Source organism: Bubalus bubalis, chromosome 15, assembly GCF_019923935.1.
Source record: "Bubalus bubalis isolate 160015118507 breed Murrah chromosome 15, NDDB_SH_1, whole genome shotgun sequence".
Classification (NCBI taxonomy): domain Eukaryota; kingdom Metazoa; phylum Chordata; class Mammalia; order Artiodactyla; family Bovidae; genus Bubalus; species Bubalus bubalis.
Genome location: NC_059171.1, coordinates 18,479,780 through 18,503,709, shown reverse-complemented (window position 1 = coordinate 18,503,709; position 23,930 = coordinate 18,479,780). Strand labels below are relative to the sequence as shown.

At 40.6% G+C, this 23,930-nt stretch overlaps 1 protein-coding gene across 2 annotated transcripts in view; it reads left to right on the top strand.

Annotated features, from left to right (window-relative positions):
* Nucleotides 1-4,260: 4,260 nt before the first annotated feature.
* The window catches only part of ANKRD46 (ankyrin repeat domain 46), a 41,378-nt gene continuing 21,708 nt past the window's right edge, over nt 4,261-23,930 (top strand). Inside the window, exon 1 of one of the 2 annotated variants that reach the window (XM_006055232.4) lies at nt 4,261-4,409. The gene's annotated coding sequence lies outside the window, so the exon portion shown is untranslated. Of the gene's footprint in view, nt 4,410-4,459; nt 4,817-23,930 lie in introns of those variants that run through there. The other variant, XM_044928573.2, reaches the window with a different exon arrangement.

The following is a 23,930-nucleotide window of genomic DNA, read 5'->3' as shown; positions in this document are numbered from 1 at the left end:
ACGTGAAAACCTGTGTGGTTCTGCCACATGCAGGTTGAGTGCAAAGAAAAATAACAAATTGAGTTTTCAACAAGCAGCCAAGCTCTTTTATTCTTCCCAGGGGTGTAGCTGTTTTTGTCTTAGTAACTCCGGAAATTCAAGGAGACCTAAGAGGTTTACTTTTCAATTAACAAAAGAAGAGAGATCCCTTTTCGAAAGATTTGCTTGCTGCTTCATTTCTAATTGCGTTGGCTGCTGAAGGAAAATATCTTCCTAGGTTTCAATTTTTTCCCTTAATTTTGTAAATATAATGCCTGGCACACATAAGCTATTTATTTATTTTTCCAGTGGTTTAAATGTGTAAACTGTTGGAGAACTGAAATGAACGGAACTCTGGTGTAGATAAATATATGGTATTTAAGTCTAATTCTGTGACTTGCTCTCTCCACGATTATGCCTTGAGAACTCTCAGTGTTACAATACCCGAGTCTCGTTAGCCTGGGCGAGAGACTGGAGACAGGGGAAGTCACGCTTTCTGGGAGCATGTCTCCCCCTTATGGTCATTCATTAGTACTACAAAAAACTGAAACACCTGGGAAACAGAACTCAAAACCAAGAAACACCGTTTCCTTTGTAGATATGGTGTGTTTTTAAAACACACATCTCTTTTCTACAGAGACAACTGGTTACTGGATGGTTGCTGGATCACTTGAGGGTCTTCTGATAAACATTCTGTCACAAAGTGGTCTTTTCTTAAAAAAATTTGAGATATAGTTGATGTACAATATTATGTAAGCTACAGATGTACAACATAGCGATCCACAAATTTTAAAGGTTATACTACATTTATATTGTAAATGTCATTTATAAAATATTGGCTATATACTCTGTATTGTACAATATAAACTTGTAGTTTATTTAACAAAGTTTTTGAAACTTTTTCTGCATTTTCTAAGACTGAAGAGGAATGTATAATCAAGATGGCAAAACCCTTCTTTTCTTTAAACAGAAGAAAACCTCTTAAGAGAAAATCCTACCCCAAGCAAATATTTTTTGTCATTTTTTTATTCTTACTCCTGTGGTTGTATCTAACAGAGTGGGTTCTCAGCCCTGTCTGCACATTAGTATTCTCTTTAAAAACTATGGATATTGGGCCATACTTCCAAATAATTCTGACTCGGTCTTGGCCAGGGTGTTGGTATCTTTAAGGCCCTGCAGTGACTGAAGTGTGCTGCCAGGGCTAAGACCAGCGATGTGTCCCTCGCCGTGGTGGTGCTAAGGATTTGATGGCAGGGACACAACTCAGTCACCCGCTGACATCCCCATTCCCAGGCCACACATACTGCTGCCTCTGTCTAAATCACTCCCCTTGTTCATTGTATAATTAATTCCTCCTCCTTTGCATCTCAGTTAAATACCACTTATTCAAAAGCATTGCTGCTCTTCCATCTAAATTAGGTCCTGTACTGTTTGCCCTCATATAGCATCTCCCTTCTTTTCCTTCGTTAACACTTACCCTAGTTATAATTACAGGTATTCCTCTTGTTGGAACTCTCACAGTCAGAACTCAGGACCAAACAGATTTTGCTAATGAGGAAGAAAAGGTAGATTTCCCTGAAGGAAATGGAGTTTAAGCATCAGGGCCGTTGTGTGGGCTGAATAACATTTCCTCCAAAGGTGTCCCTGTCCTAATCCCCAGAATCCGTGACTATGTTAACTTGTGCAGTAAAAAAGAACTTTTCAGATGGGACTAAAATAAAAGATCTTGAAATGGAGGGACTGTTCTGGATTATTCAGATGTACCCAACATGATCCAGAGTCCTTATAAACAGGTGGGAGGGTCAAAGTTAGAGAGGATACACAGTTGGCAGCAGAAGTCAGAGAGAAGAAAAGATGCTACACTGCTGATTTGGAACATGGAAGACGCCATGAGCCAAGGATTCTAGTGACCTCTAGAAGCTGGAGAAACAAGGAAATGGGTTCTCAGATCCTCCAGGAGGAATGCTGTACTTCTTACACTTCGCAGTCGCTACACTTTTTCAGATCAAACAAAAGCAAATCATGAAGATGGAAAGATTCATTTGAACAGAAGTAATGACTAAGGTCTTGGATTGTTTGTTAACCAATTAATAAAAAAGAGGAAATTGTAAGAACACACTGGAGAAATTCTTTGCTGATTTGACACAATTTACTGGCATCAATGAAGACATTATAAACTCAACACACAACCTCAAGGAGAATATCAATAACAAATTGGTTAATAAATGTCATCAATTCAAAGAATATTTAATATTTATGATAGTCACTGCACAAGAAAATGTGAAATGTCTGAAATCTTATTCTTATGTGAAAGAGATTTGATAGAGTCTTTCTCAAATTTGACAAAAATCCCAAACATTAACATGACATTTCCAGGAACACACTGTTAGTAATAGCCAAGGAATGGGTGGACATGAGACCCCCTAGAGGGGAAAGGTGGATTGGCTGAGTGAGTATGCTAAAATTCAGGGGAGAGAGGATCTCTGTGCAGGGTTAAGTCTTCTTGGCTACAGGACTGGAGTTGTTGGTAAACTCAGGAAAAAAAAGTTGCAGTAAATGTACTTCTCACCACCCACCATCTTTATAGTTTTGGCTAGGCACATGTTGCATTTCGTCTACGGATTTTAAAAAGTGGGATGTAAGTAGTCAAACCCTTTTTGAAAAAACTTAGGTTCATATTTGAAAATTAGAGCAGCCAGTTGCTATTACTAATATATCAATTTGGGTTACAGAGAAGACTTATCTGAAGGCCAGCAACTATTAATTGATGCCTACAGCTGTTGGTAGATCATAGCACCCAGTTCCATCGCTTCATGGCAAATAGATGGGGAAAAAGTGGAAACAGTGGCAGATTTTATTTTCTTGGCCTCCCTAATCACTGCAGATGGTGACTGCAGCCACGAAGTTAAAAGACGCTTGTTTCTTCAAAGGAAAACTATGACAAATCTAGACAGTGTATTAAAAAACAGAGACATCACTTTGCTGATAAAGGTCCATATAGTGAAAGCTATGTTTTTTCTAGTTGTCATGAACGGATGTGAGAGTTGGAACATAAAGAAGGCGGCTGCTGCTGCTGCTAAGTCGCTTCAGTCGTGTCCAACTCTGTGCGACCCCATAGACGGCAGCCCACCAGACTCCCCCATCCCTGGGATTCTCCAGGCAAGAACACTGGAGTGGGTTGCCATTTCCTTCTCCAATGCATGAAAGTGAAAAGTGAAAGGGAAGTCGTTCAGTCGTGTCCAACTCTTCACGGCCCCATTGACTGCAGCCTACCAGGCTCCTCAGGCCATGTGATTTTCCAGGCAAGAGTACCGGAGTGGGGTGAGCACCGAGGAATCAATGCTTTCAAGTTGTGGTGCTGGAGAAGAGTCTTGAGAGTCCCTTGGACTGCAAGGAGATCAAACCGGTGCATCCTATAGGAAATCAACCCCAAATATTCTTCAGAAGAACTGATGCTGAAGCTGAAGCTCTAATACTCTGGCCACCTGATTCAACTGGAATTGACTGGAATTCATTGGATTCATTGGAAAAGACCCTGATGCTGGGAAAGATTGAAGCAGGGAGGAGAAGGGGGCAGCAGAGGATGAGATGGTTAGACAGCATCACCAACTCGAAAGACATGAATTTGAGCAAACTCTATAGTGGAGGAAGTGGAAGATATTGGAGGACAGAGATGGCACCCCACTCCAGTACTGTTGCCAGGAAAATCCCATGGATGGAGGAGCCTGGTAGGCTGCAGTCCATGGGGTCGCAGAGTCGGACACGACTGAGCGTCTTCACTTTCACTTTCCACTTTCATGCATTGGAGAAGGAAATGGCAACCCACTCCAGTGTTCTTGCCTGGAGAATCTCAGGGACGGGGGAGCCTGGTGGGCTACAGTCCATGGGGTCGCACAGAGTCGGACACGACTGAAGCGACTTAGCAGCAGCAGTAGCAGCAGCAAAGGAGCTTGGCCTTCTGCAGCGCATGGGGTCACAAAGAGTCCGACTCAACTTAGAGACTGAAAAACAACATAGCTCTTGGTAAGACTGTCCTGGCCTGTGAAGCCTTCATTTAGCAGAGGGGTGGGATGTTTGTTTAGAAAAGGCCTTGAAAAGTGCAAAATGCTCCTTGACTCAGATCTATGGAACCTTTCTCAGTTGTCTTCTCTTCTCCCCCGCAGCAGTTTTCTTACTTTGCGTAGTGATTGAGAGCTGGTCGAGCCGCTAGTGCGACTTCCAGCCTCCAGGGGGCGCACCAGCCGCGGCGCAGTGAGGCCTCTCTGGCCAGCTAGGGCCCGCTCGTCTTAGTGGCCAGCCCGTCCCCTCCTCTCGGTCCGCAGCCGTCGCCTCTGCCGCGGTCGCCGGGAGGAAGGTGGTTCCGCTGCCGCCATTCCTCGACTGACTGGAAGGTACTTGGGCCTCGGCCCGCGGGCAGCCCCGGGATGAAAGCCACCGACACCTCCCCTCGGTGGCCCCGAAAACCGGAGGGCCCAGCTTGGGGCCTGGTCTAGGGACCTGAGAGGCGAGGCCGCCCGCGGGGAACCAGACCCGTGGTGACCGGCCTCGGGTCTGTGCTGCCCGGGGGAGCTGGGAGGGCCGGCGCGGGCTCTGGGGGCTGGTTTGAGGGTAACGGCCACGCGGCGGGTGTGGCCGGGGCGGGCGGCCTGGTGGGGCCTCGCGAGGTCGACGGTCCGAGCCGGAGCCACCCCGGCCGGCGTCTCGTCACTCCGCCAGAAAAGGTGCACTGGACCTTTTCAACACGGACAGTATGCGGCCAGTTACTCGGAACCCAGGCGTGAAGAGAAGCTGCTGAGATGTGAGCGAACTGTCCCGATATTACATGGCCCCGGGTACCTGGGTTCAAAGACAGGACTGCTCCTTATTAAATGTGCAATGCAGGAGGCAGATCATCTTGCAGTACAGGGCTCTGCCTCTAGAAAATGACATTTATTCTTCAAAACGGCCCACGGTGTTTAGAATTGGCTACCTAATATAACGAAGGGGGAAAAAAATACATCATTTAATAGTATCACTTCTCATTCTAAAGAATGGTACCTAGGAGCTTAAAGAGCTCTGCTAGTGGGGCGGGAATTACAGTAAGAGCAGTCAGTCTTCAGTGCTTACTATATTGTCATTGTGCTGGATGCTTTAAATCGTATTGTGTCTGTATTTAATCCTTGTAGCAACAGCAGGGGGTACCATTTCCATTTTACAGATAAGGAAACCGAGGCACAGAGTCTAAATTAACTTGTCCAAGGTCAAACAGTTAGTAAAGGATTTGAACCTCATCTCCTTACTCCAGTGTTCCTGCTTGTTACCTATACAAACCTATTCCATAAGACTTTTGTTTACTTATCAATTTGACTCGTATTAGGTTGGTACAAAAGGAATTGCGATTTTGGACCGTGAATTTTCAATCATTGTAACTAGGTGCCAACACATCGTTATTAATCAAAATAGAAACCATTACAATCAGCATGTTTTTGTCAATGAGAAATAAGTTGGTTTATTCCTATAGTGTAAAAATAACCTACTTGGGGATTCCTCGAACTCTTGGGAAGCATTTTCTACCTCCTGCTGGTTGTGGAAGCGTTTTGCCTGCAACAAGTCGTCAAGATGCTTAAAGAAGGGGTAGTCAGTTGGTGAGAGGTCAGGTGAATATGGCAGATGAGGCAAAACTTAGCCCATTTCATTCAACTTTTGAAGTGTTGGTTGTGTGGCGTGTGGTGGGGTGTTGTCATGGAGAATGGGGCCCTTTCTGTTGACCAGTGCGAGCCGCAGGTGTTGCAGGTTTCCGTGCATCTCATCAATTTGTTGAGCATACTTCTGAAATGTAATGGTTTCACCGGGATTCAGAAAGCTGTAATGAATCAGACCTGCAGCAGAACACCAGACAGTGACCATGACCTTTTTTTGGTGCAAGTTTGGTTTTGGGAAGTGCTTTGGAGCTTCTTCTCAGTCCATCCACAGAGCTGGTTGTCACTGGTTGTCGTATACAGTCGACTTTTCCTTGCATGTCACAGTCCAATGGAGAAATAGTTCATTGTTGTTGAATAAGGGCAAATGACACTTCAGAACAATGATTTTTTTGATTTGTGGTCAGCTTGTGAGGCACCCACTAACTGAGCTTTTTTACCTTTCCAATTTGCATCAAATGCCACACAACTGTAAAACGGTCAACGTTGAGTCCTTTGACAACTTCTCGTGTGGTTGTAAGATCAGCTTTGATAATGACTCTCAGTTGGTCTTTGCCCACTTCCGATGGCCAACCAGTATGCTCCTCATCTTCAAGGCTCTCATCTCCTTTGCAGAACTTCTTGAACAACCACTGCACGTTCGTAGTTAGAAGTTCCAGGTCTAAATGCCTTGTTGATGTTGCGAGTTGTCTCCCTGCTTCTTTACAACCCATTTTGAACTTGAATAAAAAAAAAAATCGCTCAAATTTGCATTTTGTCTAACGTCATTTCCATAGTCTAAAATAAATATAAACAAGTAATAAGTCATTAGCAAAAAACATAAAGCAATAAATGCACGTTAAAATGATGTATAACATAACCACATTTATTTAAGAATGTATTCCAGTGTCATATGGCCAATTTCAACAGTGTAAAATTGCAATTACTTTCACACCAGCCTAATAGCTTGAACTGATTTCCCTGAGGTTTAATTCTTATGGTTAAATGCAAGTATCCTGTATCAACTGCTTTTTAGCTTAAAAGGGAATTTAATTAGAAAAATGTTTGCTTATTAAGGAGTATAGTGATAATAAAGTTAAGCATGGACTAGGGCCCTCACAGTCTGATACAGTTTGATTTGAAGTACGGTTGGGCTTATTTGGTTGTTAATGAGCTTCATTACTTTTCATCATTATTTGCATTTTGATAGCATTTTTAGTGAATTCACTTTGGCTTTGCAGTATTATGACAGTAATGCTAAAGGGGAATGAAAGATTTGTCCATGTGATGAAGAACCCACCTGCCAGTGCAGGAGACTTAAGAGACGCGAGTTCAATCCCTGGGTCGGGAAGATCCTCTGGAGTAGGCCATGGCAACGCACTCCAGTAATTTTGCCGGAAGAATCCCATGGACAAAGGAGCGTGGCAGGTTCCATAGGGCCCATAGGGTTGCAAAGAGTCAGACATGACTGAAGCAACTTAGCACGCAAGTTAATATTTTAGAGGATGTAGGAAAGACATTTGAAAGACTGTAGAAAAGAGGAATTAAGAAATTTGGGGCGTGCTATTTAAAGCAAATTGTATTACTTACTATATAGAAGAGAAAGGCATTTCCAGTTCCTGTAAAGTGGTATTTCCCATTGTGGAGAGAAGTTGGATACTATAGTGTGCTAAATCCCTTAGCCTTATCAGGATTTAAGAGTTTGCATATTCAGCACTCCTGTAGCAAATGTATACAGAGTGCCTCCCAGAGCCAAGCATGGTTCTCATCCCTGGAGATGCAAGAGGAACAAAACAAAACAGAATTTTTGTCCTCCTGGAGCTAACATTCCACTGGACAAAGGTGGGGATGGGGATGATAAATAAAATACTTTTTTAAAATTTAAAAATTAAAAATTAAAATCTATCCAGTCAGGTGCTTAGAAGAAAAATGAAGCAGTGAAGGGGGATAGGGAGATCCAGGGAAGGAGCAGAAGCAGTTTTGAAATAAGGAACAGCTTCATAGAGAAGGCTCCTGAGTACAACCTGAAGGGGTCAGAGACAACCCTGCAGCTGTGTAGGGGTCGGGTGCACTAGGCAAGGGCCCAGGCCCAGAGGCCGCTAGGCTTGTTGGCCAGCAAGGAGGCCAGTGGGTTTGAGCAGAGGCAGGAAGAGTGAGGTAAGCTCCAGAGCTCATCTGTCCTGGTGAAGACCATGGCGTTTCCCCTGAGTGAGGAGGGAGGTGGTTGAGAGGGGAGTGGGGGGACCTGACTTAACAGGTGTAAAAGATCACTCTTACTCCTGTGTTCAGAATGGACAGTAGGAGCAAGGATGGAAGCAGGGAGCCCAGTTAGGTTGGGTCAGTATCCGAATGAGAGATGGAGTTTAGACCAAGTGGTAGCAATAGTGTAGTAAGAAGCTGCTGTTTTCTAGGTATGGCTGACAGGATTTGCTAATGGATTGGGTGTGGAGTATGAGAGTAAAAGAAGGAAGGATGATGCGAGGCCTTTGGCCTAAGCTAGTGGAGGGATAGAGTTGCCCTTACTGACATGGGGAAGACTTGAGGATGAGAAAGATGGGGAGGTTGGTGGAGCAGCAATCAAGAGTTCAGCTTTAGACGAGTCAGGTTTGAGATGCCTGTTGAGGTGATGTTATATCAGACTGGAGTTGAGTGGAAAGGTCTCAACTCAAAATAGAAACTTAGGAATCATTAGCAAATAGGTAGTATTTCAGGCCTTGAGATTATATGAGATCTGGTCTAAAGAAGTAAGGATTGAGCTCTGGGATTTTCTTTCCATGTTCAGAGGTTGGAACCACAGAGGAGACTGAGAAGGAGAAGTCTTTGATTCGACACATCGTAAGATGAGGACTTTGAAATGAATGTTGTACTTAGCAATGTGGCGGTCACTGGTGTTGATGCAAGAGCACTCTAAGAAGAGTGGGAAGAAAATCTGATTGGTGTGGTTTGAAGAGAGAATCAAGGGAAAGGGATTGGAGTCAGCAAGTATGGACAGCTTTTTAGAGGAGGTTAGCTGTAAACTCTTATTTGAAAGCAGTGCAGTCGTCCTCACAGTAAATAATTTTATTTCTAGCTCCACCTATTTAGCAGTCAGACTTGGATCACTTTATCAATGATTGGTGGAAGTAAAATAACCGTACTACTATACTGAAAATGATAATGTGTTATTAACCTCCAAAACCCATACACAGAAAAGCTTGTCCTTTTTTACATAATTCATTTCAGGGCTCATAAAAGCCCTTTGGTGGAAGATGTTCCTTTGTCACTTATTTTTGTTCTTACCTCAGATTAAAATTAACTTAGAGATGTTACAAACTGTGCATTTAAAACAAAATACATACTCAAGAAAGTTGAAAACCAGGATTTATTTTGAAATATGTTGTCTTTTTATCTCAACATGAGTTTAGGTCCTTGTTTCTGCCCTCAGTAAATTAATGCCCAAATATAAAATAATCTACAAGGTATATAGTGTATACTAGATTTATACTATCTTTACTGTGGATATAAACTCTTTCCATGGTCTTGTTTTGTGCCTTTTCCATAACAAGTTCAGCTCACAGTTGCATTGTAAAGGTTAAAGGTGCTTAAATAAATTTTTTTGAAGTTTAGGATTATATCTAGTGATTGTTTTAATCCATTAGTTTTATCTGGAAGATGATGTTTCCTTCAGTCTACAGATGGAAATCTTTTTAATTTGAGGGAGGTACTTTCTTAAGTTTGTCTTTTGTTGTTTTCTCATTTTTCCCCCTCTGGCAGTTTTTCATGGGTTGGCTCTGTTCTCTAGTTGTCATAATCATTTCACACGTCCTTGTTAACTTTTCTTTTGCAGAGTTTCTTAAGTTAGGCCTTTCCATCACCGATTTGATTTTTTGTAATATTTGTTATGTTCTTTACTGCTTACAGGGACATCCCTGGTGGCTCAAACAGTAAAGAATCTGCCTGCAATGTGGGAGACCAAGGTTCAGTCCCTGGCTTGGGAAGTTTCCCCTGGAGAAGGGAATGGCAACCCACTCCTATATTCTTGCCTGGAGAATCCCACGGATGGAGGAGCCTGGCAGACTGCAGTCCATGGGGTTGCAGAGAGTCATACACAACTGAGTGACTAACACTTTCTCTGCTTACAATTTGAATTTTAAATTTTCTTTAATGTTTTTATCTAATTCATAGTCTTTTTTATAATCCCAGTTTCCATATGGTACTTTTTTTTCCCCATAACCTGAGTTCTTAATTTTTTTTTTTTTGGTATATTCCTAAGCCAGACTTTTTCTTTTCTTTTTTTTTTTCATTTCTTGTAAATAATTTTCAGTGGTATATTTTTCTGTGTAGAACTAATGAACCTCTTCTCTTATGCTGCAGGGTTTTTCATTAACTCTATTCATCCTTTAAAAATGGAAGAACTTTTGAGATTGTCACTATAGAAATATCATACCAAATTTGTTCCATACCATTCTACTAAAGACTTTTTCTAGATTTCTTACAAGGAAAATTAATGAGAATTATATTTTATAAAGGATTGTATTGTGGTGTTTGAAAAAGATTTACCTATTTAAAATTATTTTCGGTATTATTAGAACTTAAATTTATGGTTTATGTCTTTGTAATAAAATCCCATTTTCCAAACCAGCATACAGACATAAGAATGATCAACTTACATCTTATGCATAAAGTATATGTAATATATAAATAAAATCAGTGACAAAGGAATAGCTAATTTCCAAATTAAGTAGATGCTTGTTCCTTTTTCCTTTTTTCCAGCTTCAGTTCAGTTCAGTCACTCAGTCATGTCCGACTCTTTGCAGCCCCACGAACCGCAGCACACCAAGCCTCCCTGCCCATCACCAACTCCTGGAGTCTACCCAAACCCATGCCCATCGAGTTGATGATGCCATCCAACCATCTCATCCTCTATCATCCCCTTCTCCTCCTGCCCTCAATCTTTCCCAGCATCAGGGTCTTTTCAGATGAGTCAGCTCTTTGCATCAGGTGGCCAAAGTATTGGAGTTTCAGCTTCAACATCAGTCCTTCCAAAGAACACCCAGGACTGATCTCCTTTAGGATGGACTGGTTGGATCTCCTTTTAGTCCAAGGGACTCTCAAGAGTCTTCTCCAACAACACAGTTCAAAAGCATCAATTCTTCAGTGCTCAGCTTTCTTTATGGTCCAACTCTCACATCCATACATGACCACTGGAAAAACCATAGCCTTGACTAGACAGACCTTTGTTGGCAAAATAATGTCTCTGCTTTTGAATATGCTGTCTAGGTTGGTCATAACTTTCCTTCCAAGGAGTAAACGTCTTTTAATTTCATGGCTGCAGTCACCATCTGCAGTGATTTTGGAGCCCCAAAAATGAAGTCTGACACTGTTTCCCCATCTATTTGCCATGAAGTGATGGGCCCAGATGCCATGATCTTTGTTTTCTGAATGTTGAGCTTTAAACCAACTTTTTCACTCTCCTCTTTCACTTTCATCAAGAGGCTCTTTAGTTCTTCTTCACCTTCTGCCATAAGGGTGGTGTCATCTGCGTATCTGAGGATATTGATACTTCTCCTGGCAATCTTGATTCCAGCTTGTGCTTCATCCAGCCCAGCGTTTCTCATGATGTACTCTACATATAAGTTAAATAAGCAGGGTGACAATATACAGCCTTGACGTACTCCTTTTCCTATTTGGAACCAGTCTGTTGTTCCATATCCAGTTCTAACTGTTGCTTCCTGACCTGCATACAGGTTTCTCAAGAGGCAGGTCAGGTGGTCTGGTATTCCCATCTCTTTCAGAATTTTCCACAGTTTATTGTGATCCACACAGTCAAAGGCTTTGGCATAGTCAATAAAGCAGAAATAGATGTTTTTCTGGAACTCTCTTGCTTTTTCCATGATACAGCGGACGTTGGCAATTTGATCTCTGGTTCCTCTGCCTTCTCTAAAGCCAGCTTGAACATCAGGAAGTTCACGGTTCACATATTGCTGAAGCCTGGCTTGGAGAATTTTGAGCATTATTTTACTGGCGTGTGAGATGAGTGCAATTGTGTGGTACTTTGAGCATTCTTTGGCATTTCCTTTCTTTGGGATTGGAATGAAAACTGACCTTTTCCAGTCCTGTGGCCACTGCTGAGTTTTCCAAATTTGCTGGCATATTGAGTGCAGCACTTTCACAGTGTCATCTTTTGGGATCTTTCCAGCCTCATTGAAATATTATTGACAAATAAAAATTGTACATAAATGTTTATGCAGTCTGATTTTTTAAAAGGCATACAGTGTGATGATTTAATATTTTCATAAATTTGAAATGATTGCCCCAGGCAAGTTACAATTAATACATCCATCACCTCACATAATTACCTTTGTGTGCGTATGTAATGAGAACACAAGATCTGCTCAGCAAATTTCAAGTACACAACACATACTATTACCTGTAATCAGCCTGCTGAACATTAGCTCCATGTCATGAGTGATAGTTTGTACCCTTTGACCAACACCTTCCCATTTCCCTGTCCCTCAGCCCCTGGCAACTACCCTTCTGCTCTCTGGTTCTGTGAGTTTGACTTTTTTAGATTCCATATCACATGTAAGTGAGATCATTCGGTATTTGTCTTTCTGTGTCTAACTTACTTCTCTTTGCGTGGTATCATCCAGGTTCATTCGTGTTGTCACAAATGGCAGAATTTCCTCCTTTTTATGGCTGAATAATATTCGTCATGTATATTCATCTTTCTCATCCACTCTCATCCACTCACTCAACCTCAGCATCAGTGGACGCTTAGGTTGTTTCCATACCTTGGTTATTGTGAATAATGCTGCAGTGAACATGCAGGTGTCTCTTGGAGATAAGATTTCACTTCCTTTGTTTATATACCCAGAATTCTAGAACTTAAAGAAGTGTAGAACTTGAAGAAGAACTTGTTAGTGCTGTTCAGTTTTTCTAGACCTCTTTGTTCACTGCAGTATTTAGAAACCTTATATAATTTAACTTTTGATTTGCCAGTAATTATTAGAGAAAAAAAACAATTCTAGACTAAACTATGTTCAATAAAGATAGGCATACCCCCATTTGATTAAAAAAAATTTGATGGTTTTTTTGTTCCCAGCTCTTGGTCACGTGGCCATAAACACACATATGCCAAAGAAATACTGATGCTTCTGTGTACTCATGGAACTATCCAGTAAGTAGTAGTACTTTTGACAGATTTATCCAATTGAATACAATCAATTAAAAGATATGTGCACATTGTTATTTAGGGATGGTGCCAAGTCATATAGAAGCAAATGCAAGAACACACATGGTTTATTTAGCTATTTTTTCGACATTGGTTCTTCATGAAGTTCCTGTTGTATTTTACTTTAAAAAAAAAGTCTTACTTGTGGCATGCAGGATCTTTAGTTGTGACATAAAAGATCTAGCTCCCCAAGCAGGGATCAAACCTAGACCTCCTGCATTGGGAACACAGAGTCCTAACCTCTGGACCACTTGGGAAGTCCCTGTTTTACTTTTTAACCTAAGTATATTAAAACGAGCTAAGAAACCTGTATTTTCTGTTATGGTGTCTTTTTTTCTTTAGTCTAAGTTAAAATTTTTTTAATGTCCTGGGTGTGGCATTGTCAGAACGGTTTAGGCATTCTAACTTTGGTGGCATTTTTAGCCCGAATATGTCTTTTTCCAAAAGCCAGATGGCACAGATTCTTTCATTTAAATCTCTTTCTGCCGCTTCCCCATTTGGGGCTGTGTTTGCCTCTTGGTTGTTTTTCTTAAAAATAGAACAAAAACTGGTATTGTCTGTGTTTTCCCCACAGTGAGCTTATTTTTATCTCATCTATTCAGATGATCTGTTCAACTTGTACTTCAAGTTATCTCCTTGGTAAGCGCCTAGAATTTACCCAGCTTTCAGTCTGCTTCCTGCCTGCTGTGCTATTTATTCCATTTTCAAATGAGATTTCTTAGACCTTAGTTAATTCAGCTTCTTGAAGAGAGTTTGATATCATTGCTCCCACCCTTCATTTGATCTTTGTCTTTTGTTGAAACATGTAACACAAGCAGTATATTTTCCTTCTTAGAAAGCAGTGGCAGAAGCACACAGCAGTAGGAATCAAGTGGTAATGACTACTTTAGATTCAAGGAAAGTGTAAAGGAAGTGTTAGTCGCTCAGTTGTGTCTGACTCTTTGTGATCCCCCGGACTGTAGCCTCTGTCCATGGAATTCTCCAGGCAAGAATACTGGAGTGGGTTGCCATTCCCTTCTCCAAGAATCTTCCCAACCCAGGGATTGAACCCCAGTCTCCTGCATTGCAGGTGGATTCTTTTTCCTCCGATCCACCAAGGAAGTAAGACTTTAGGTTCTGTATCATTTAAATATTTGGTTGTAACAGAAAACCTAATTTAAACTGTCAATAAAAAGGAATTTATTGATGCCTGTATTTGAAAAGTTCATAGTTAGTATGAGCTTCATGTGAGGTTTAATCAAGGTCTGGCTCTGTTTCCCTGTGTGCTTCTCATCTCCAACACCCCTACCTTTCTCTTTATCTGTTTCTCTCTCTCTCCCTCTGTCCCTTCTGAAATACATGTCAAAATGACTAAAGCAATTTTAGATGTTCTGTTTACACCTTATTATCAGAAAAAAAGAATATATCACTTTATATGGTTTTTCCAGTGGTCATGTATGGATGTGAGAGTTGGACTGTGAAGAAAGCTGAGCACCGAAGAATTGATGCTTTGGAACTGTGGTTTCGGAGAAGACTCTTGAGAGTCCCTTGGACTGCAAGGAGATCCAACCAGTCCATTCTAAAGGAGATCAGTCCTGTGTGTTCATTGGAAGGACTGATGCTAAAGCTGAAACTCCAGTACTTTGGCCACCTCATACGAAGGGTTGACTCATTGGAAAAGACCCTGATGCTGGGAGGGATTGGGGGTGGGAAGAGAAGGGGACAACAGAGGAGAAGATGCCTGGATGGCATCACTGACTCGATGCACATGAGTTTGAGTAAACTTCGGGAGTTGGTGATGGACAGGGAGGCCTGGTGTGCTACGATTCATGGGGTCGCAAAGAGTCGCACACAAATGAGCGACTGAACTGAACTGACTATATATCACAGTAAGTAAAGGGTCTTATTGGACTGAAGTATGTCTGCTGCTGCTGCTAAGTCACCTCAGTCATGTCCGACTCTGTGTTACCCCATAGACGGCAGCCCACCAGGCTCCCCTGTCCCTGGGATTCTCCAGGCAAGAACACTGGAATGGGTTGCCATTTCCTTCTCCAACACATGAAAGTGAAAAGTGAAAGTGAAGTCGCTCAGTCGTGTCCGACTCTTAGCGACCCCATGGACTGCAGCCTACCAGGCTCCCCCGTTCATGGGATTTTCCAAGCAAGAGTACTGGAGTGGGGTGCCATTGCCTTACTTCTAAATAAAACCACTGCATAAGAACCTACTGTAGAGGACAGGGAACTCTACTTAATACTCTGTAATGACCTATATGGGAAAAGAGTCTAAAAAAGAGTGGATATATGTGTAACTGATTAACTTTGCTGTACAGCAGAAACTAAGATAACATTGTATTAATAAATCAATTGCACTTCAATAAAAATATTAAAAAACAATAAACCACTGCAGCTAGAAGAATGTACTATGTTACATGTTACATGGCTTGGAATCAGAGCTTATTTCCTCAAAACATACTTAGGGACAGCCAGGAGTGATAGTGCTGGGTACCATAGGACAGAAAAAGGCATGAATGGTAGGCAGCCAGTTGTGTCCACTACGGTGGCACTGGGCCTCCAAGGGAATGAAAAGCACGGTTAGTTTTGGCCAGTATATAAGATCTTCAGCTTTTATAAGACCTGGTTCTGAACTCATTGTCAGGTGGCAAGTCGGAGGCAACCATGTGGAGGAGTAAGCATGTGGTAGGAGGAATGGAGAACAAAAACAAACCCTTCTCCCAAAATAAGCTTACAGCAGAGATTCCAAAATGAATGAAAAAGATCCAGTGTCAAGAAAAATCCATCCAGCAATGTTGCATTGGAACACAAACTCAGTCCTAGTGTAAGTAATTTTAGGAAACTATCCAACAAAGTTTTTTTTCCCTTTTGTTATTGAAGTGTGGTTGCTTTAAATGTTTTAAGGGGTACAGCATAGCAATTCAGTATTTTTACAAATTATATTCCATTATAGGTCATTACAAGATAATGGCTATAGTTCCTTCTTCATACAGTATATACTTGTTGCTCCAACAAAGACTTTCAGTGTCCTTATGCTCAAGTAGAGAAAGCACTTGCATTTATTCAAAATGGTAAATTATGAAACAAAAAGTAACAAGAGCAGATGGAGATGACGACAAAATTAGAACTCTTAGAAGTGAAAAAGTACAGTAGTTGAGGGTGTTTTTTTTTTTTGGATGTGTGATAAACTTAGACTCAATCCAGCCAGCGATAATAAATCAATTAGAAGATAGTGCTGAGAACTGTACCTAGCAGCTACAGTGTAGAAAAGTTTTGGTTTTTTTTTTTTAAAGAAAAGCATAAATTGAGTTTCCAACATATATCTAATAGGAAGATATGATTGAAAAGCAGTAGCTGGAAGAGGTAAGTGAGAATTCCCCAGAATTCAAGAGGCTACGGTCCTTAGATTATAAATTATAAAAACTCAGAATTCCAAGCAGGATATATAAATCCTCCTAAATAGATCCCAGCGAAACTGTTAACATTAAGGATAAAGTGAAAATTTTTAAACCAAAGAAAAAAAAGACTTATGCAACAATTAGAATAAAGCAGATGTCTTCTAGCAGCCTCAGAATGCTAAGGGAAAGTAACTGGCAGCTACAGCCTTGTAATCACATGGACTATTATTCAAGAATAAAGTAAAAATAAAGCCACTGTCAGAAGACTGAAAGACTGTACTGCTTACAGATCCTCACTAAAAGAATTGAAGGACGAACTTCAGCAGAGAGAGGCATGGAATTTTTTTTAAAAAGAGTGGTCTGATTGATAAAATGTTGATAATTTAGTTAACCATTCTTTAAAAAAAATTTTTAAAGATAAAATCTATAGACAACAATCATGAAATGGAATGGTCTTGAGACCTTAGTCACTGACCACTCTTTCCCCTGTTGGTCACAATGGCCTGGTAGGTCTTTGGGCAGTCTATAAAAATAGTTCCACAGGAAAGTGATACAGAGTTTTGCCAGCCTCTATTCCTGTTTCTGAAAGATACCATAGACTCTGAGTACACAGATGTAAACTGAGCCAACTCACAGATCTGCCATTTTACTAGGAGAGGCTACATGGGGGCCAGGTCTCAGGCAGTAAGGGGATTGCTATGATTCATTGTCCATTTGGAATTACTGTCCCACTAAAGAAGCTACCAGGACTGCTTACTCTATCCTGCTTTATAGTACTGGCATTTCCTACTTCTTGCCCCACATCTTAGGTTCCTAAGTGGCAGCACAAAGAAAGCTCCAGCTGAAAAATAAAACTTCTGCTTGAAATCCTATACTTATTTTTATCCTCCTAAGTGGGGTTAAAAAAAAAAAAAAAGTGGGCAAAATTCTCTTTCTTGAACCTAGAGCCATTTCTAAGCATGTAATTCACTACTTTCTTTGGGTATCAAAGATGCTTCCCCAAAATAGGTTACCCACAGTCCAAAGGAGAGACAGCAGGGAAGGAACCAAAGGCTCCCTTTAAAGCCTTACACACTCAACTCTCTTACTAAAACTGCACTTTCTTCCTACCAAAGATGTCACCCTTAACTGTTTCCATTGGGCAGAAATACCTGTTACCCCATGTGGTTTCTATGTATAAGCATGCCACTTTTATTTTTTTAATATTTATTGATTTATTGGTTGTACTCTGCAGTATGTAGGATCTTAGTTCCCCCACTAGGGATCACACCCACGGCCCCTTCATTCCAAGGGTGGAATCTTAGCCACTAGACCCCAAGGAAGTCCAAACATGCCATTTTTAAAGATTTGGCTAAGTTAGCCCCTTCAGCCTGTTGTCAGTCATTTTCTTCATGGCATATGCTTATTTACCAAGGTCCCTAAAGGTTGGAACAAGTAGGGTAGGAGGTAGGTCTAATAATGATATATGAGGAGTTCCTGAATTTTAAGGGTCTACCTGGGCCATAAGTGTAAACATCCTGGAGCTCTAAGTGTGATTTAGACTGGAGTGGTTCACGTGGCCTCACTGTTACCAAAGCACAAGTCTGTGTGCCTAACGCACAGTGAGGCCAGTCAGTACTAAAACAGAGTTTGGAACAGAGAAAGGTTTGTTACAGGTTCGTACAAGGAGATGGGTGGCTCATGCCCTAAGAACTCCAAAGTTACCGAAAGCTTTCAGCAAGCCCCTTTAAAAGCAAAAGGTGACGGATGGGTGTGGTGAGTTGTTGCATACTTCTCAGTGTCAGCTCCTTGCTTCTTAAGGTCTGGTAATAGTCAGGTAATGATGATCCTGTAAATCTCTACTAGATGAATGTTAGTCTCTGTCCTGACCCAAAAGGGCAAGATCCCAAAGCACAACTCACCCTCCAAGGTCCCAGTCCTGGCTAAGAGGAGGCGGATCTCAGTTGGCAGCTCCTTCAGGGCCAGGTTCCCACACTCTTCCCAGCTCATCCCTGAGGGAGCCAGGCATCCAACCCAACTGGTCCTCAGTCTCCTCAGGTCGCCCAAACGAGGAGACCAGGCCTCACAGGTCAGGCAGACGGCACTGCTATCAGGTCACAGAGTAGGGATGGGGGAGAGGTTCACTGCTGCTCGAGGCCTGGGCCATGGCTAGTGGGGGGCCTTACTGACGGCTCTGGAGCCCTCAGAATGTAGTTCCTGGTCTGTTCCCTGGGCCCTCCAGCTCACCTGCAGGCCCAAGCCTGGATGAGCTGGAGGGTCTCCAGGAGAAGGCTTGAATCTGCCTCGTACTCACTCTACCTGACGACCACCACACCATTGACCCTTGGCTGAATTGCTTCCCTAATGGTCCCTCATTGACAGTTACTTGTGAGCAGGGTCCACTGTGGTGCTGACCAGTCCTCTCGAGTTGTGTAGACTAGGGAGTGTCCTATTCCACCCTTTGTCACTAGAATGGGTGTTTTATATTAAGGATGCCACACACACTAGCTTCCATCTAGCACATAATTCAGAGCATGAATGGGAGCAGGTTATAGAATTGTGAAAACCTGTTATGTTGAAGATGATGTACCTTGTATTTCTACCATAGATCATGAATAAGGCTAGAACCCTAGAGGTGAGGGTTGACATGAAAAGTTACAGCCTCTCTGGTTCTCAGTATCGTCTATAAACCTGGGAGCTTGGGTTAGATAATCTGTTAGGTGATCCTAGATCACCCTTCAGCTGTAAAAATTTCATAGAAATACTCCTAAGAACAGTCTTTTGCTTTCAGATGATTTGAAGTGAAGTCTGGTTAAAATTTGTGTCCCATTTAGAAAATAAGGAATAATTTATAAAAGGTTGTAATTCCTATATTTTAAAATAACACTGAATAAATGAGTAAGTGAGAAGGTCATTTTTGTAGCACTTTAACAATTCTGTGTATATGAAGTCTGATATCAAAGGTGGGCTTAATGAGGTTTAGATTTTTTAAAAGGCCTGGAATCATATTTATGCTATTTATTTGCCTAGTAAGCTCTTCTCCCCTCTCCTACCCTGGCTGCTTTGCCTGGTTTATGGGATTTTAGTTCCTCCACCAGACCAGGGACTGAACCCAGGCCCTTGGCAGTGAAAACACCAAGACCGAACCACTGGACCGCCAGGGATTTCCCCTTCCTTCCTCCCTCCTCCCTTTCCTTTCTTTTCTTCCTTCCCTTTCTTTCTTTTCTTTCTTCTTTGAGGTATAATTGACACACATTATATTAGGTAAGCTTTTCTTTTCTAAGGAAAATTGAAGTTCAGACCAATTCTGAATAATTTCAAAATTAGTAAGAATGACAATAAGTGACTGACATGTGACAAAGGAAAACTTCAGAGGCCCTCGTTCTGGCTGTCTACCAGTACTGCTGCTGCTGCTGCTGCTAAGTCGCTTCAGTCGTGTCCGACTCTCTGCGACCCCATAGACGGCAGCCCACCAGGCTCCTCCGTCCCTGGGATTCTCCGGGCAAGAACACTGGAGTAGGTTGCCATTTCCTTCTCCAATGCTAGATGCTCACATTGCTCTTGAAGTCCAGGTGGGCCACAAGGTGGCACCATTAGGTCACATAAGTAAAATACTGAGGTAGTTAGGAAAAACTGTTTGAAAAAAATCAAATAACTTTATTGCAAAAGTAATATACTTCACATTGACTTCCCAGTACTAATTTGATGTCTTTATTTTATTATTACAGATTAAAAATTGGAAATTTCAGTGGGAAGAAGTCCCTTGCTAAGAATTTTTAACATGGTGAACACAGTAAAAATTTATAGAAAATACTAAAAGGCATCAGAATAAAATATCTAAGATAATATTATCTTTGTAAAAAATTAATTTTTATCTATCTTAAGCCAATATTTTTCTGAAATTTGAATTATAACTAAAAAAAATTTTTTTTGGCTGCACCAGGCAGCATGTGAGCTCTCAGTTCTGGAGCCAGGGATTAAACCCGTGTCCTCTGCATTGGAAGCACAGAATCTTAACCACTGAGATGCCAGGGAAGTCCCACTTAATTTTAATAATTTTAAAATAATGGTTAAGTAATATAAATACTTCAGGATATATATTTTAGAAATTCTTGTTTGGTTTGTTGTGATTTCCTGATGGAGAAATAAAATTTTAGGCAAGTATTTTCTCACTATCCCAACAAGTAAGAAATGCTTGAGAATATTGAGTCCAGGAACATGGTCACTTCCTGTAAGTGGAAAAAACTTCCAAATATTTTATTTTTATTTTTCTTACTCTTAAAAAAGTCTAATTTGTGTGAGATGATTGCAGAGAGTTTATCAGAATGATATGTGCTAGATTGACACTTCTTATAAAGTAAGAAACATTTCCAGATGTTTATTGTTTTGCCACAGTTTAAATAAAGTTTACTTTTAGTGAAATGATTCTAAGATTTAATTCAAAGTGTGTAGGCTAGACTAATGTTTCCCTTTATATAACCTTTGATGAAAAGATTTGCTAAAAACTAATTCATTATATTAAAAAGAATCTTATGAAAACAAACTTAGGGACATAGTTTTTTCACCTATAAAAGTGAGAATAATGATATCAATAGTACTCACAGTATAGGTCTTTTTCATGAGGACTCAGTTATTACTAGAAATATACTTAAACAGTGCCTGGTGTATAATAACTTGATAAATGTTACACATGTTGCTAAGCAGTTGTTTGCAAAGTAATAGCAAACATACAAATAATTTTGCCCTTTCCATTATAAATAATAATCATAATAAATATTTATAAACATAAATTATTTGTTCCCTAAGAATATCACCTAAGTAGTACTCGATTAGCCCACTTTTAATTAATATCAATATATGAGCTTAAGCACAATGTACTGGCCTTTCTTAAAGTAGCATTCTCTAATTCACACATTTGAAATTAACCTCCCCTTTACTGCAATGAAAGATTTTTAATAATGAAGTAATTGATAACTTGGTGTTGAAATCACAAAATTAAAAAATTTTAGTTAAATTCGACTTGGGAATACCATAAAATGTGTCTGCTTCACAAATTTAAATATAAACTAAAATTATATCTTGTGAGTCCAGCTCTATCTAAAAAGTACTGTTTTGAACTTCTGTTAATTATTTTTGAGCCTTGGAAGTAAAATTCAGAAGGTTCTACTTTTAAACTTCCTACTTTAAGTATTCTTCATGGTACTGAAATAGCCTGAAATGATGTGTGTATGCTAAGTTGCTTCATTCTGACTCTTTGTGACCCTATGGACTGTAGCCTACCAGGCTCCTCTGTCTGTGGGATTCTCCAGGCAAGAATACTGGAGTTGGTTGCCATGCCCTCCTCCAGGGGATCTTTCCAACCCAAGGTAGGGATCAAACCCAAGTCTCCTGCATTGCAGGCAGACTAAAAAGCAGAGACATCACTTTGCCAACAAAGGTCTGCGTAGTCAAAGCTATGGTTTTTCCAGTAGTCATGTACAGGTGTGAGAGTTGGACCATAAAGAAGGCTGTGCACCGAAGAATTGATGCTTTTGATTTGTGGTGCTGGAGAAGACTCTTGAGAGTCCCTTGGACTGCAAGGAGATTAAACCAGTCAATCCTAAACGAAATCAACCTTGAATATTCATTGGAAGGACTGATGCTGAGGCTGAAGCTCCAGTACTGTGGCCACCTGATGGGAAGAGCCGACTTACTGGAAAAGACCCTGATGCTAGGAAAGGCATCACGAGGGCAGGAGGAGGGGGCAGCATAGGACGAGATGGTTAGATAGCATCACTGACTCAATGGACATAAATTTGAGCAGACTCCAAGAGAGAGTGAAGGACGGGGTCCTGGCAGGCTATAGCCCATGTGGTCGCAAAGAATCGTACCCGACTTAGCGACTGAACAACAGCAAAAGGATCCAAAATCTAACTTAGTTTAAGATGAACGGTAAATAAGAATCTTGGAAGTTTTACAGTGAGCAAAGCAAGCATTGCATTAAGATTGCTATCACAGTAACACCATTTGCCAGTAAGAAATGAAGCTCGTTCCACAGCCTTTCATTATAGTCAGGTTCATCTGTGTCACATTTTTTAAATACATTGCCTGAAAACTTATTGTGATAGTCACATTTTGTCCAAAAATGTTATTTAAAAATTCTCTTAGACTATCTTCAGTGTCAGTGAATTTGAATCTGGGTAATAATTGGAAGACTATAGGGCGGATTCTTTTTTAATATGCTAGGAAATTCAATAATAAAATTATGCTACATGCAAACAATAGAATATACCATTAAAAATAATTTAGAAGACTGGTAGCATGGAAGCATGTTCACAAGATAATAAAAAAGTTTAACATTAGTATGTATAGTATTAATTAAACATTCATATAGAGAAAAAAGCTGTGAAACTGTAACGTCAAAATATTAATGATAGTTACTTCTAGTTGTTAGGATTATGATAATGTACTTTCTTCTCTTTGTTCACGTTTATTTTCTTAAGAATTTTACAATGAACTATAGAACTAGTCATAAGAAAAATGTTACTTCAAAATCCTGTTATAGTGAACTTAATTGAGTGTACATTCAGCAAAGAATTATTGAATCCCCCCATGTCTAGGTTTTAAGAAACAATGTGCCAGGCACTGTGTAATCTGCCAGGATACACAGACAGGTCAGACCCGTTTTTTGTCTTCTTAGAGGCATGGTCTGTCAGGAATTTAAAAAACAGTTGTATCATTATGAACAAAGCTACTGGAGGTGATGGAATTCCTTCTCAAGGGGATCTTCCCAACCCAGGGATCAAACCCAAGTCTCCCACATTGCAGGCAGATGCTTTACCATCTGAACCACCAGGAAAAAATAAAAAACAGTTGTAAACAAGCAACAAAGCTTTGTATAAACCATTTTCTCCTGATTATCTTGATAATTGTATAGAAGCTGCATGGCATTTTGGAAATCTTATAGACTAAATTTGAAATCCACTCTGACAATAATAAACTTAGACACATTAAAGTTTCTAAGTCTTGAAATTTATCAAGACCACTCTATTACAGAAATACGGAGCTTCCAGGGAGGACTCAGTGATAAAGGATCCCCCTGCAAGGCAGGAGATGCAGGTTTAATCCCTGAGTCAGGAAGAGCCCCTGGAGAAGGAAATGGCAACCCACTCCAGTATTCTTGCCTGAGAAATCCCACGGACAGAGGAGCCTGCTGGGCTATAGTCCATTGGGTTGCAAAAGAGTTGGACATGACTTAGCGACTAAACAACAACATTAGAGAAATATAGCTGCTAAAGATAAATAGATGGAGAAATATATTATCTGTGTTTTGGGAAAGGGTTTAAAGACTGTTTAAATTTTTACTTGCTCACAGCTAAATTTCTTTTACATAGGGCTTTTTATCCCCTTGTCTAATATCTGTGGATCCATACATTGCTTAGGTTTTATGAAAGGTAATTTTAAACTGCAAGCAGTTAGGATTTAATAAATTCATTGGACATTCTTGTTTTATGGCTCTTTGAGATCATTTTATGTTTTAAAAACAACTGTATCCTTCTAATAGGGTAAGAATAATCAGGTGAGGTATAGTGAATCCAGATTCGGGGGTTCCATTAACGTCATTCTCGGTTTTAGTACTTTCCCTTGACATTAGAAAATGCAGGTGATAAGATCTGATAGCGTATCTCTTCAGGTA